The 11,586-nt window shown below is 41.8% G+C and overlaps 2 non-coding genes across 2 annotated transcripts; both read left to right on the top strand.

Moving 5' to 3' along the window:
* Positions 1-3,636: 3,636 nt before the first annotated feature.
* On the top strand, positions 3,637-3,744 carry LOC112798627 (small nucleolar RNA R71). The gene has a single exon (XR_003200231.1). It is a non-coding gene; the product is annotated as a small nucleolar RNA R71 (small nucleolar RNA).
* A 6,782-nt stretch (positions 3,745-10,526) lies between these two features.
* LOC112798768 (small nucleolar RNA R71) lies at positions 10,527-10,630 on the top strand. Its single transcript, XR_003200365.1, has one exon. It is a non-coding gene; the product is annotated as a small nucleolar RNA R71 (small nucleolar RNA).
* Positions 10,631-11,586: the final 956 nt, after the last annotated feature.

Raw genomic sequence — 11,586 nt, 5'->3', positions numbered from 1 at the left:
ATAAAGAACAAGGAAATTAAAGAACGGGTCCACCTTAGTGATGGCGGCTTGTTCTTCCTCTTGAAGATCCTATGGAGTGCTTGAGCTCCTTAATGTCTCTTCCTTGTCTTTGTTGCTCCTCTCTCATGATTCTTTGATCTTCTCTAATTTCATGGAGGATGACGGAGTGTTCTTGGTGCTCCACCCTTAGTTGTCCCATGTTGGAACTCAATTCTCCTAGGGAGGTGTTTAGTTGCTCCCAATAGTTTTGTGGAGGGAAGTGCATCCCTTGAGGTATCTCAGGGATTTGATGATGAGAGGGGTCTCTTGTTTGCTCCATCCTCTTCTTAGTGATGGGCTTGTCCTCATCAATGGGGATGTCTCCCTCTATGTCAACTCCAACTGAATAACAGAGGTGACAAATGAGATGAGGAAAGGCTAACCTTGCCAAGGTAGAGGACTTGTCCGCCACCTTATAAAGTTCTTGGGATATAACCTCATGAACTTCTATTTCTTCTCCAATCATGATGCTATGAATCATGATAGCCCGGTCTATAGTAACTTCGGACCGGTTGCTAGTGGGAATGATTGAGCGTTGGATGAACTCCAACCATCCCCTAGCCACGGGTTTGAGGTCATGCCTTCTCAATTGAACCGGCTTTCCTCTTGAATCTCTCTTCCATTGGGCGCCCTCTTCACATATGACTGTGAGGACTTGGTCCAACCTTTGATCAAAGTTGACCCTTCTAGTGTAAGGATGTTCATCCCCTTGCATCATGGGCAAGTTGAATGCCAACCTTACATTTTTCGGACTAAAATCCAAGTATTTCCCCCGAACCATAGTAAGCCAATTCTTTGGATCCGGGTTCACACTTTGATCATGGTTCTTGGTGATCCATGCATTGGCATAGAACTCTTGAACCATTAAGATTCTGACTTGTTGAATGGGGTTGGTAAGAACTTCCCAACCTCTTCTTCAGATCTCATGTCGGATCTCCGAATATTCACTCTTTTTGAGTGAAAAAGGGACCTCGGGGATCTCCTTCTTCAAGGTCACAACTTCATAGAAGTGGTCTTGATGCACCCTTGAGATGAATCTCTCCATCTCCCATGACTCGGAGGTGAAAGCTTTTGCCTTCCCTTTCCTCTTTCTAGAGGTTTCTCCAGCCTTGGATGCCATAAATGGTTATGGAAAAACAAAAAGCAATGCTTTTACCACACCAAACTTAAAAGGTTTGCTCGTCCTCGAGCAAAAGAAGAAAGAAGAGAGTAGAAGAAGAAGAAATGAAGGAGATGGGGGAGGCTTTGTGGTTCGGCCATGTATGGGAGGGTTTGGGTGGGAAAGTGGTTTGAATTTCAATGGTGAGGTAGGTGGGGTTTTATGAAGGATGGATGTGAGTGGTGAAGAGAAAGATGGGATTTGATAGGTGAAGGGTTTTTGGGGAAGAGGAGTTGAGGTGATTGGTGAATGGGTGAAGAAGAGAGAGAGTGGTGGGGTAGGTGGGGATCCTGTGGGGTCCACAGATCCTGAGGTGTCAAGGAAAAGTCATCCCTGCACCAAGTGGCAAGCAAAATTGCTCTTTGTGCCAAATCTGGCGTTAAACGCCGAGCTGGTGCCCATTTCTGGCGTTTAATGCCAAGTTCTTGCCCTTTACTGGCGTTTAACGCCAGTCTGGTGCCCATTTCTGGTGTTAAACGCCCAGAATGGTGCCAGACTGGGCGTTAAACGCCCAACTGCTAGCCTTACTGGCGTTTAAATGCCAGCAGGTTCTTCCTCCAGGGTGTGCTGTTTTTCTTTCTGTTTTTCATTTTGTTTTTGCTTTTTCCATTGATTTTGTGACTTCTCATGATCATCAACCTACAGAAAACATAAAATAACAAAGGAAAATAGATAAAATATAACATTGGGTTGCCTCCCAACAAGCGCTTCTTTAATGTCAGTAGCTTGACAGTGGGCTCTCATGGAGCCTCACAGATGCTCAGAGCAATATTGGAACCTCCCAACACCAAACTTAGAGTTTGAATGTGGGGGTTCAACACCAAACTTAGAAGTTGGTTGTGGCCTCCCAACACCGAACTTAGAGTTTGACTGTGGGTCTCTGTTTGGCTCTGTTTTGAGAGAAGCTCTTCATGCTTCCTCTCCATGATGACAGAGGAATATCCTTGAGCCTTAAACACAAAGGATTCTTCATTCACTTGAATGATCAATTCTCCTCTATCAACATCAATCACAGCCTTTGCTGTGGCTAGGAAGGGTCTGCCAAGGATGATGGATTCATCCATGCACTTCCCAGTCTCTAGGACTATGAAATCAGCAGGGATGTAATGGTCTTCAACTTTTACCAGAACATCCTCTACAAGTCCATAAGCTTGTTTTCTTGAATTGTCTGCCATCTCTAGTGAGATTTTTGCAGCTTGCACCTCAAAGATCCCTAGCTTCTCCATTACAGAGAGAGGCATGAGGTTTACACTTGACCCTAGGTCACACAAGGCCTTCTTGAAGGTCATGTTGCCTATGGTACAAGGTATTGAAAACTTTCCAGGATCCTGTCTCTTTTGAGGCAATTTCTGCCTAGACAAGTCATCCAGTTCTTTGGTGAGCAAAGGGGGTTCATCCTCCTAAGTCTCATTTCCAAATAACTTGTCATTTAGCTTCATGATTGCTCCAAGGTATTTAGCAACTTGCTCTTCAGTGACATACTCATCCTCTTCAGAGGAAGAATACTCATCAGAGCTCATTAATGGCAGAAGTAAGTCCAATGGAATCTCTATGGTCTCATTTTGAGCCTCAGATTCCCATGGTTCCTCATTGGGGAACTCATTGGAGGCCAGTGGACGTCCATTGAGGTCTTCCTCAGTGGCGTTCACTGCCTCTTCCTCCTCTCCTAATTCGGCCATGTTGATGGCTTTGCACTCCCCTTTTGGATTTTCTTCTGTATTGCTTGGAAGAGTACTAGGAGGGAGTTCAGTAATTTTCTTGCTCAGCTGACCCACTTGTGCCTCCAAATTTCTAATGGAGGACCTTGTTTCAGTCATGAAACTTTGAGTGGTTTTGATTAGATCAGAGACCATGGTTGCTAAGTCAGAGTGGTTCTGCTTAGAACTCTCTGTCTGTTGCTGAGAAGATGATGGAAAAGGCTTGCTATTGCTAAACCTGTTTCTTCCACCATTATTGTTGTTGAAACCTTGCTGAGGTCTCTGTTGATCCTTCCATGAGAGGTTTGGATGATTTCTCCATGAAGGATTATAGGTGTTTCCACAGGGTTCTCCTATGTAATTCACCTCTTCCATTGAAGGGTTCTCAGGATCATAAGCTTCTTCTTCAGATGAAGCTTCCTTAGTACTACCTGGTGCATTTTGCATTCCAGATAGACTTTGAGAAATCATATTGACTTGTTGAGTCAATATTTTGTTCTGAGCCAATATGGCATTCAGAGTGTCAATCTCAAGAACTCCTTTCTTCTGACTAGTCCCATTGTTCACAGGATTCCTTTCAGAAGTGTACATGAATTGGTTATTTGCAACCATTTCAATTAGTTCTTGAGCTTCTGTAGGCGTCTTCTTCAGATGAAGAGATCCTCCAGCAGAGCTATCCAAAGACATCTTGGATAGTTCAGAGAGACCATCATAGAAAATTCCTATGATGCTCCATTCAGAAAGCGTATCAGAGGGACACTTTCTGATTAATTGTTTGTATCTTTCCCAAGCTTCATAGAGGGATTCTCCTTCCTTCTGTCTGAAGGTTTGGACTTCCACTCTAAGCTTACTCAATTTTTGAGGTGGAAAGAACTTTGCCAAGAAGGCATTGACTAGCTTTTCCCAAGAGTTCAGGCTTTCTTTAGGTTGTGAGTCCAACCATATTCTAGCTCTGTCTCTTATAGCAAAAGGGAATAGCATAAGTGGTGGACGAAATTGTGATAAAAAAGTTTCAGGCACTGTTAGAGAAGCTCACAACTCCGTTCAACTAACCAGCAAGTGTACTGGGTCGTCCAAGTAATAAACCTTACGTGAGTAAGGGTCGATCCCACAGAGATTGTTGGTATGAAGCAAGCTATGGTCACCTTGTAAATCTTAGTTAGGCAGATTAAATTGGTTTATGGGTTTTGAAAATAGAAATAAGAAAATAAATAATAAAAGGGATAGAATACTTATGCAGACTCATTGGTGGAAATTTCAGATAAGCGGATGGAGATACTGCATGGCTCAAGGACGTCTGCTCTCCTACTGCTTCAACCCAATCCTTCTTACTCCTTTCCATGGCAAGATGTGTATAGGGGTTCACCATCAGCGGTGGCTACTTTCAATCCTCTCGGGAAAATGATCCTATGCGGCTGTCACTCGCACGGCTAATCGTCTGGAGGCATCACCCATGGTTGATGGCTACGTCCCATCCTCGCAGTGAAAACTACGCTCACGCACTCTGTCACAGCACGGCTAATCACTGGTTGGTTCCTGCGCCTACTGGAATAGAATCCCTTGATTCTTTTGCGTCTGTCACTAACGCCCAGCACTTGCAAGTTTGAAGCACGTCACAGTCATTCATTACCGGAATCCTACTCGGAATACCACAGACAAGGTGAGACTTTCCGGATTCCCAGGATCCTACTCGGAATACCACAGACAAGGTAAGACTTTCCGAATCCTCATAAATGCCGCCATCTATCTAGCTTATACCACGAAGATTCTGTTGGGGAATCTAAGAGATACACATTCAAGCTCGGTTGCATGTAGAACGGAAGTGGTTGTCAATCACGTGCGTTCATAAGTGAGAATGATAATGATCATCACTTTCATCATTACACTCATCATGTTCTTGGGTGCGAATGAATATCTTGGAATAAGAATAAGAGAGATTTGAATAAAAGAAAATAGAATTGCATTAATACTTGAGGTACAGCAGAGCTCCACACCCTTAATCTATGGTGTGCAGAAACTCCACCGTTGAAAATACATAAGCAAAGAGTTCAGGCATGGCCGAATGGCCAGCCCTCTCCATGATCAAGTGACCGAATATTCAAGAGATTAAACTGTCAAAAAATGTCTAATACAATAGTAACTTATCCTATTTATACTTAGACTAGCTACTAGGGTTTACATGAGTAAGTATTTGATGCATAAATCCACTTTCGGGGCCCACTTGGTGTATGCTTGGGCTGAGCTTGATCAATCCACGAGCTGAGGCTTCTCTTGGAGTTGAACTCTGAGTTATGACGTGTTTTGGGCGTTCAACTCCGGATCATGACGTTTTTCTGGCGTTTAACTCCAGACAGCAGCATGAACTTGGCGTTCAATGCCAAGTTACGTCGTCATTCTCCGAATAAAGCATGAACTATTATATATTGCTGGAAAGCCCTGGATGTCTACTTTCCAACGCCATTGAGAGCGCGCCAATTGGAGTTCTGTAGCTCCAGAAAATCCATTTTGAGTGCAGGGAGGTCAGATTCCAACATCATCAGCCCGAATTTACTTGAAATCACAGAAAAACACACAAACTCATAGTAAAGTCCAGAAATGTGAATTTATCATAAAAACTAATGAAAACATCCCTAAAAGTAGCTTAAACTTTACTAAAAACTATATAAAAACAATGCCAAAAAGCGTATAAATTATCCGCTCATCACAACACCAAACTTAAATTGTTGCTTGTCCCCAAGCAACTGAAAATCAAATAGGATAAAAGAAGAGAATATACTATAAATTCCAGAATATCAATGAATATTAATTTAATTAGATGAGCGGGACTTGTAGCGTTTTGCTTCTGAACAGTTTTGGCATCTCACTTTTTCCTTTGTAGTTCAGAGTGATTGGCGTCTCTGGGAACTCAGAATTTTGGATAGTGTTATTGACTTTCCTAGTTAAGCATGTTGATTCTTGAACACAGCTACTTATGAGTCTTGGCCGTGGCCCTAAGCATTTTGTTTTCCAGTATTACCACCGGATACATAAATGCCACAGACACATAACTGGGTGAACCTTTTCAAATTGTGACTCAGCTTTGCTAGAGTCCCCAGTTAGTGGTGTCCAGAGCTCTTAAGCACACTCTTTTGCTTTGGATCACGACTTTAACCATTCAGTCTCAAGCTTTTCACTTGGACCTTCATGACACAAGCGCATGGTTAGGGACAGCTTGATTTAGCCGCTTAGGCCTGGATTTAATTTCCTTGGGCCCTCCTATCCATTGATGCTCAAAGCCTTGGATCCTTGCTGCCCTTGCCTTTTGGTTTTAAGGGCTATTGGCTTTTTCTGCTTGCTTTTTCTTTCTATTTTTTCGCCATTTTTTTTCGCACAAGCTTTTGCTTTTCACTGCTTTTTCTTGCTTCAAGAATCAATTTCATGATTTTTTTCAGATCCTCAATAACATTTCTCTTTGTTCATCATTCTTTCAAGAGCCAACAATTTTAACACTCATAAACAACAATATCAAAAGACATATGCACTGTTCAATCATTCATTCAGAAAACAAAAAGTATTGTCACCACATCAATATAATTAAATTAAATTCAAGGATAAATTCGAAATTCATGTACTTCTTGTTCTTTTGAATTAAAAACATTTTTCATTTAAGAGAGGTGAAGGATTAATGGATTTTATTCATAGCTTTAAGGCATGGTTACATACTAATGATCATGAAATAAAGACACAAAACATAGATAAACATAATACTAAAAACCGAAAACTGAAAGAAATAAAGAACAAGGAATGAATCCACCTCTAGTGGCGTCTTCTTCTTGAAGGTCCAACAATGTCCTTAAGCTCTTCTATGTCCCTTCCTTGCTTTTGTTGCTCCTCCCTCATTGCTCTTTGATCTTCTCTTATTTCTTGGAGAATGATGGAGTGCTCATGATGTTCCACCCTTGATTGTTCCACATTATGGCTCAAATCTTCTAAGGAGGTATTGAGTTGCTCCCAATAGTTGTTGGGAGGAAAGTGCATTCCTTGAGGCATCTCAGGAATTTGTTGATGATGAGCTTCCTCATGCACTTCTTGAGGGCCGTGAGGAGCTTCTCTTGCTTGCTCCATCCTTTTCTTGGTGATGGGCTTGTCTTCTTCAATGGGGGTATCTCCTTCTATGATGACTCCAGCTGAGTAACATAGATGGCATATAAGGTGAGGAAAGGCTAGCCTTGCCATGGTGGAGGACTTATCGGCTATTTTGTAGAGTTCATTGGAGATGACCTCATGAACTTCTACTTCCTCTCCAATCATGATGCTATGGATCATGATGGCCCGATCCACAGTAACTTCAGATCGGTTGCTAGTAGGAATGATGGATCTTTGGATGAATTCCAACCATCCTCTAGCCACAGGCTTGAGATCCAGTCTTCTTAGTTGAACTGGCTTGCCTTTGGAGTCTATTCTCCATTGAGCTCCTTCCACACATATGTCCATTAGGACTTGGTCCAACCTTTGATTAAAGTTGACCCTTCTAGTGTAGGGACGTTCATCTTCTTGCATCATGGGCAAGTGAAACGCCAACCTTACATTTTCCGGACTAAAATCTAAGTATTTCCCCCGAACCATTGTGAGATAGTTCTTTGGATTCGGGTTCATACTTTGATCATGGTTCCTAGTGATCCATGCATTGGCATAGAACTCTTGAACCATCAATATTCCGACTTGTTGCATGGGGTTGGCTAGGACTTCCCAACCTCTTCTTTGGATTTCATGTCGGATTTCCGGATACTCATTCTTTTTGAGCTTGAAAGGGACCTCGGGGATCACCTTCTTCTTTGCCACAACATCATAGAAGTGGTCTTGATGGCTCTTGGAGATGAATCTTTCCTTCTCCCATGACTCGGAGGTGGAAGCTTTTGTCTTCCCTTTCCCTTTTCTAGAGGATACTCCGGCCTTAGGTGCCATTGATGGTAATGGAAAAACAAAAAGCTTGTGCTTTTACCATACCAAACTTAAAATTTTGCTCGCCCTCGAGCAAGAAAGAAAAGAAAAGTAGAAGAAGAAGAAGAGAATAGGGAAGAGAGGGAGAAGAGTTGGTTCGTTTATGTGGGAGAATGTGGGTTTGTGATGTGTGAAATTGAAGAAGAGTGGAAGGGTATTTATAGGGAGAAGGGAGGGTATAGGTTCGGCCAATTTGGGTGGGAATGGGTGGGAAAATGAATTTGAATTTTATGAAGGTAGGTGGGGTTTATGGGGAAGAGTGGGTTGATGTGAATGGTGAATGGGGTAATTGGGAAGAGGAATTGAGGTGATTGGTGAAGGTTTTTGGGAAGTGTGATATGGGGAAGAGTGAAATGAGATTTGGATTAGGAGAGTGTGATTAGGATTAAAAGAAAAGGTAGGAATATGGTAGGTGGGGATCCTGTGGGGTCTACAGATCCTGAGGGGGATCCTGTGGGGTCCACAGATCCTGAGGTGAAAATAAATACCATGCCTTCACCATATAGGCATGTAAATTGCCTTCATGCATCATTCTGGCGTTCAAACGCCCATTGGTGCACGTTCTGGGCGTTCAACGCCCATGTAATGCATGTTTCTGGCGTTGAACGCCAGTTTCATGCTTGTTACTGGCGTTCAGCGCCAGTTTGTCCTCTCTGTGCACATTCCTGGCGTTTAACGCCAGGTTGTTGCTTGTTTCTGGCGTTCAGCGCCAGAATGGTGCTCTGTTCTGGCGTTGAACGCCAGCCAGATGCATCTTACTGGCGTTGAACGCCAGTCTGTGCTACCTCCAGGGTGAAAAATTTTTTTTCTTCTGTTTTTGACTCTGTTTTTAATTTTTTGATTTTTTCGTGACTCCTCATGATCATGTACCTAATTAAACACAAAAATAACAAAGAAACAAAATAAAATAAAATTAGATAAATAAAATTGGGTTGCCTCCCAACAAGCGCTTCTTTAATGTCAATAGCTTGACAGTGGCTCTCATGGAGCCACAAGGTGATCACGTCAATGTTAGTGTGGTCCCAACACCAAACTTAGAGTTTGGATATGGGGTCTGAACACCAAACTTTAGAGTTTGGTTGTGGCCTCACAACACCAAACTTAGAGTTTGACTGTGTGGGCTCTTCTTGACTCTGAACTGAGAGAAGCTCTTCATGCTTACTCTGAACTGAGAGAAGCTCTTCAATTGAAGGACTAATTCTCCTCTGTTGACATCTATCACAGCTCCTGCTGTGGCTAGGAAAGGTCTTCCTAGGATGATGCATTCATCATCTTCCTTCCTAGTGTCTAGGATTATGAAATCAGCAGGGATGTAAAGGCCTTCAACCTTTACTAGCACGTCCTCTACTATTCCATAAGCTTGTCTCATGGACTTGTCTGCCAATTGCAATGAGAACAAGGCAGGTTGTACCTCAATGATCCCCAGCTTCTCCATTACAGAGAGTGGCATCAGATTTATCCCTGATCCCAGATCACATAGAGCTTTTTCAAAGCTCATGGTGCCTATGGTGCAAGGTATTAAGAACTTGCCAGGATCTTGTCTCTTTTGAGGTAGAGTTTTCTGAATCCAAGTATCTAGTTCACTAATGAGCAAGGGAGGTTCACTTTCCCAAGTCTCATTACCAAACAGCTTGGCATTCAGCTTCATGATAGCTCCTAAATATTGAGCAACTTGCTCTCCAGTCACATCTTCATCCTCTTCAGAGGAAGAATAGTCTTCAGAGCTCATGAATGGCAGAAGGAGATCTAATGGAATCTCTATGGTTTCTAGATGAGCCTCAGATTCCTCTGGATCCTTAATAGGAAACTCCTTCTTGCTTGAAGGACGTCCCAGGAGGTCTTCCTCACTAGGATTTTCGTCCTCCTCCTCCCTTGTGCATTCGGCCACATTGACTAAATCAATGGCCTTGCACTCTCCTTTTGGATTCTCTTCTGTATTGCTTGGGAGAATATTGGGAGGAGTTTCAATAACTTTCTTACTCAGCTGGCCCACTTGTGCCTCCAAATTTCTAATGGAGGATCTTGTTTCATTCATGAAACTGAAAGTGGCCTTTGACAGATCAGAGACTATATTGGCTAAATTAGAAGTATTTTGTTCAGAATTCTCTGTCTGTTGCTGAGAAGATGATGGATATGGCTTACTATTACTCAGCCTATTGCGTCCACCATTGTTAAAGCCTTGTTGAGGCTTTTGTTGATCCTTCCAGGAGAAATTTGGATGATTTCTCCATGATGGGTTATAGGTGTTTCCATAAGGTTCACCCATGTAATTAACCTCTGCCATGGCAGGGTTCTCAGGATCATAAGCTTCTTCAGAAACTACCTCTCTAGTACTGTTGGATGCATGTTGCAATCCGTTCAGATTTTGAGAGATTATGTTGACCTGTTGAGTCAACATTTTGTTCTGAGCCAATATGGCATTCATAGCATCAATTTCAAGAACTCCTTTCTTTTGAGGTATCCCATTATTCACGGAATTCCTCTCAGAGGTATACATGAACTGGTTGTTTGCAACCATGTCAATGAGTTCTTGAGCCTCTTCAGGCGTTTTCTTCAGGTGAATAGATCCACCTGCAGAATGGTCCAATGACATTTTCGAAAATTCAGAGAGACCATAATAGAATATATCTAATAAGGTCCATTCTGAAAACATGTCAGATGGACATCTTTTGGTCAGCTGCTTGTATCTTTCCCAAGCTTCATAGAGGGATTCACCATCTTTTTGTTTGAAGGTTTGAACATCCACTCTCAACTTGCTCAGCTTTTGAGGAGGAAAGAATTTATCCAAGAAGGCAGTGACCAGCTTATCCCAGGAGTCCAGGCTATCCTTAGGTTGTGAATCCAACCATATTCTTGTTCTGTCTCTTACAGCAAAAGGGAAAAGCATGAGTCTGTAGACTTCAGGATCAACTCCATTCGTCTTTACAGTCTCACAGATCTGCAAGAACTCAGTTAAAAACTGATAGGGATATTCAGATGGAAGCCCATAAAACTTGCAGTTTTGTTGCATTAAAGTAACTAGTTGAGGCTTAAGCTCAAAGTTATTGGCTCCAATGGCAGGAATGGAGATGCTTCTTCCATCAAACTTGGACGTTGGCTTTGTGAAATCACCAAGCATTCTCCTTGCATTATTATTATTATTATTTTCGGCTGCCATCTCCTTCTCTTGTTCGAAAATTTCTGAAAGGTTATTTCTGGATTGTTGTAATTTAGCTTCTCTTAATTTTCTCTTCAGAGTCCTTTCAGGTTCTGGATCAACTTCAACAAGAGTGCCTTTTTCCCTGTTCCTGCTCATATGAAAGAGAAGAAAACAAGAAAAGAAAGAGGAATCCTCTATGTCACAGTATAGAGATTCCTTTATGTTAGTAGAAGAAGAAAGGGGTATAAGAAAGAAGAAGGATGGATTCGGATTTTTGGATGAAGAGAGGTGAAGAGAAGTGTTAGTAATTAAATAATTAAATAGAATAAGAAAAGAGAGGGAGAAATTCGAAAATAATTTTGAAAAAAAAAGGGGTTAGTAATTTTCAAAAATTAAAGATAAGATAAGATTAAAATTTAAAACAATTAATTAATTAAAAAGAAATTTTGAAAAAGGGATGAGATATTTTCGAAAATTAGAGAGGGAAGAGTAGTTAGGTGGTTTTAAAAAAGATAAGAAACAAACAAAAAGTTAGTTAGTTGATTGAAAAAGATTTGAAATTAAATTTTGGA

This window comes from Arachis hypogaea, chromosome 4 (assembly GCF_003086295.3).
Source record: "Arachis hypogaea cultivar Tifrunner chromosome 4, arahy.Tifrunner.gnm2.J5K5, whole genome shotgun sequence".
Lineage (NCBI taxonomy): Eukaryota > Viridiplantae > Streptophyta > Magnoliopsida > Fabales > Fabaceae > Arachis > Arachis hypogaea.
Note: the sequence above shows the minus strand (reverse complement) of the source record. Positions and strands in the feature narration are given on the sequence as shown.